This window comes from Oryctolagus cuniculus, chromosome 16 (genome assembly GCF_964237555.1).
Source record: "Oryctolagus cuniculus chromosome 16, mOryCun1.1, whole genome shotgun sequence".
Taxonomy (NCBI): Eukaryota; Metazoa; Chordata; class Mammalia; order Lagomorpha; family Leporidae; genus Oryctolagus; species Oryctolagus cuniculus.
This window is the reverse complement of record NC_091447.1, coordinates 29,614,728-29,618,365: the sequence shown is the minus strand read 5'-3', so window position 1 is coordinate 29,618,365 and position 3,638 is coordinate 29,614,728.

Here is a 3,638-nt window from a genome sequence, read left to right as displayed (position 1 = left end):
TGTTTACACTTGGAGTGTGTATGTGACATCCTTTTACTCAGAGCCAAAGGCAGGCTGCCTCTTCAGGCTACTGGTTCAGCCCTTTTGTAATGGTGACTTTATAACTGTTTTTCTTTTTGGAGTGCTAGAGATGTTTTTCTACAGCTCAGATGCCAGCCAGAAGTGAGTCTGTCCCACTGTGGTACCTGCGCTAGACGCTGTTTTGCTAAGAAATGAGATTTTACTTGAACCAACTGTCTTTTAAGGGCCACACATTTTAGTCAGCGTGTGAGATGAGTAGTTAAGTAATGCATTTTTTCGGAGTGAGACAGGAGGTAGGGAAGAAAGAAATTAGTTACGTAACTTCCTTCCGTTCTGACATTTACTGTCTTCCCTCAGTAGTAGAACTTCACGAGCACATAGCTCCGTGCCTGAGATGACTGCTGGGGGCCCTCGGGATCCTCAGGGATTGGTTCCAGGATTTCCTGCAAATACTGAAATCTGGATTTACAAGTCCGTTATGTAAGATGGCACAGGATTTGCATACTTGGATTGGAAGGGTCTTAGCTTGCAGCATAGACCTAAGGAAGTTCTGCTCAGCCTGATAAGAAGTCCTTGAGCCAAAGTCACTGTTGAAAGAGCCGCGTGCTCAGTCATGGGCTGGGAGCAGCCTGGGGAGGTGTGGCCCCTCTGCGAACTTGGGGATGGATCCGAAAGGACAGTAGCTGGGGCCACCAGCCAGTTACGCTCCTTGCAACAGGAGATCAGAGAGTCTGTGTGCGGTGCTACCACTTTGTATCGGGGCGTCTGTAAAAATGGCTTTATTGCCCTTCAAGGTTCAAAGAGATGGCCTATTTTATTTGGGAGTACAGTTTAACATCCTTTCTTACTAAAATTAGTTTCCAGCACCTGAAAAATCTTACATTTCATCAAAAACTTGCATGTCCAGTTCCTGCTTCTGTCGAGTCACATTTCTGCACGGCCACAGGGAACCACAGCTACACAGAAGTCATGCCCTGTAGGCAGGCCTCTTTCCATTCCTCCTCTTTCTGATTTATTTATTTATTTATTTGAAAAAGAGTTGCACAGAGATCTATTTTCTGGTTCATTTCCCAAATGGCCACAAGGGCCAGGACTGATCCAGTCAAATGCCAAGAATTTCATCTGGGTCTCCCATGTGGGTGCCAGGGGTCCAAGGACTTGGGCCATCCTCTGCCGCTTCCCCAGGCACAATAGCAGAGAGCTGGGTCAGAAGTGGAGTAGCTGGAACATGAGTGGGTGCCCATATGGAATGCCAGCATCACAGGAGGTGGCTTAACCTGCTCCGTCACAGTGCTGGCCCCAGACAGGCCTATTTCATCACCATCCCCACCCAGTCTGCTCCCCTAATTTAAAGGTACCGGCTCCTAAGGTCAAATGATAGACTGCATCTTTTTTTTTTTTTAACTTTTATTTAATGAATATAAATTTCCAAAGTACGATTTATGGATTACAATGGCTTCCCCCACATACCGTCCCTCCCACCTGCAACCCTCCCCTCTCCCACTCCCTCTCCCCTTCCATTCACATCAAGATTCATTTTCGATTCTCTCTATATACAGAAGATCAGTTTAGCATACATTAAGTAAATATTTCAACAGTTTGCTCCCACACAGAAACATAAAGTGAAAAATAATAGATGATTTTTTAAATGATGATGAAATCAGATCAGACCTATTGTCATGTTTAATCCCGGTGAGAGTCAAGTTGGGAATTGATAATTTCTTTTTTTTTTTTTTTTACAGAAGATCAGTTTAGTGTACATTAAGTAAATCTTTCAACAGTTTGCACCCCCATAGAAACACAAAGTGAAATATATTGTTTGAGTACTTGTTATAGCATTAAGTCTCAATGTACAGCACATTAAGGACAGAGATCCTACATGAGGAGTAAGTACACAGTGACTCCTGTTGTTGACTTTACAAATTGACACTCTTGTTTATGGCCTCAGTAATCTCCCCATGCTCCAGTCATGAGTTTCCAAGGCTATGGAAGCCCCTTGAGTTCTCCGACTCTTATCTTGTTTAGACAAGGTCATAGTCAAAGTGGAGGTTCTCTCCTCCCTTCAGAGAAAGGTACCTCCTTCTTTGAAGACCTGTTCTTTCCACTGGGATCTCACTCGCAGAGATCTTTCATTTAGGTCATTTTTTGACAGAGTGTCTTGGCTTCCCATGCCTCAAATACTCTCATGGGCTTTTCAGCCAGATCCGAATGCCTTTAGGGCTGATTCTGAGGCCAGAGTGCTGTTTAGGACATCTGCCATTCTATGAGTCTGCTGAGTATCTCGCTTCCCATGTTGGATCACTCTCCCCTTTATTTATTCTATCGGTTAGTGTTAGCAGGTACTAGACTTGTTTATGTGCTCCCTTTGACTCTTAGTCCTTTCATTATGATCAATTGTGAACTGAAATTGATCACTTGGAATAGTGAGATGGCATTGGTACATGCCACCTTGATGGGATTGAATTGGAGTCCCCTGGTATGTTTCTAACTCTACCATTTGGGGCAAGTCAGCTTGAGCATGTCCCAAATTGTACATCTCTTCCCTCTCTTATTCCCACTCTTATGTTTAACAGGGATCACATTTCAGTTAATTTTCAACACTTAAGAATAACTGTGTGATAATTACAGAATTAAACCAGTCATATTAAGTAGAACAGACAAAAAAAACTACTAAGAGGGATAATGTATTAAGTTGTTCATTAACAGGGCTATGCTGATCAAGTCACCGTTTCTCATAGTGTCCATTTCACTTCAACAGGTTTCCTTTTTGGTGTTCAGTCAGTTGTCACCGATCAGGGAGAACATATGGTATTTGTCCCTTTGGGACTGGCTTACTTCACTCAGCATGATGTGTTCCAGATTCCTCCATTTTGTTGCAAATGACTGGATTTCATTGTTTCTTACTGCGGTATAGTATTCTAAAGAGTACATATCCCATAATTTCTTTATCCAGTCTACCGTTGATGGGCATTTAGGTTGGTTCCAGGTCTTGGCTATTGTGAATTGTGCTGCAATAAACATTAGGGTGCAGACCGCTTTTTTGTTTGCCAATTTAAATTCCTTTGGGTAAATCCCAAGGAGTGGGATGGCTGGGTCGAACGGTAGGGTTATCTTCAGGTTTCTGAGGAATCTCCAGACGGACTTCCATAGTGGCTTGACCAGTTTGCATTCCCACCAACAGTGGGTTAGTGTCCCTTTTTCCCCACATCCTCGCCAGCATCTGTTGTTGGTAGATTTCTGCATGTGAGCCATTCTAACCGGGGTGAGGTGAAACCTCATTGTGGTTTTGATTTGCATTTCCCTGATTGCTAGTGACCTTGAACATTTTTTCATGTGCCTGTTGGCCATTTGGATTTCCTCTTTTGAAAAATGGATAGACTGCATCTTGAAGGAAGGACTTGAAAACGAATTTGACGATGGATATTTGGAGAGGGAATAGTGTATAATGTGACAATTGGAAAGAGAGCACTGATAAATGGTCCGAGGACATGAAGATAGCTCACAGATGGCATACAAATAGCCATGGTTTAAGATATAAAATCTTAGGATTAAAATCTTGCAGGGGGCCGGCGCTGTGATGTAGCATATAAAGCGGCTGCCTGCAGTGCTGGCATCCC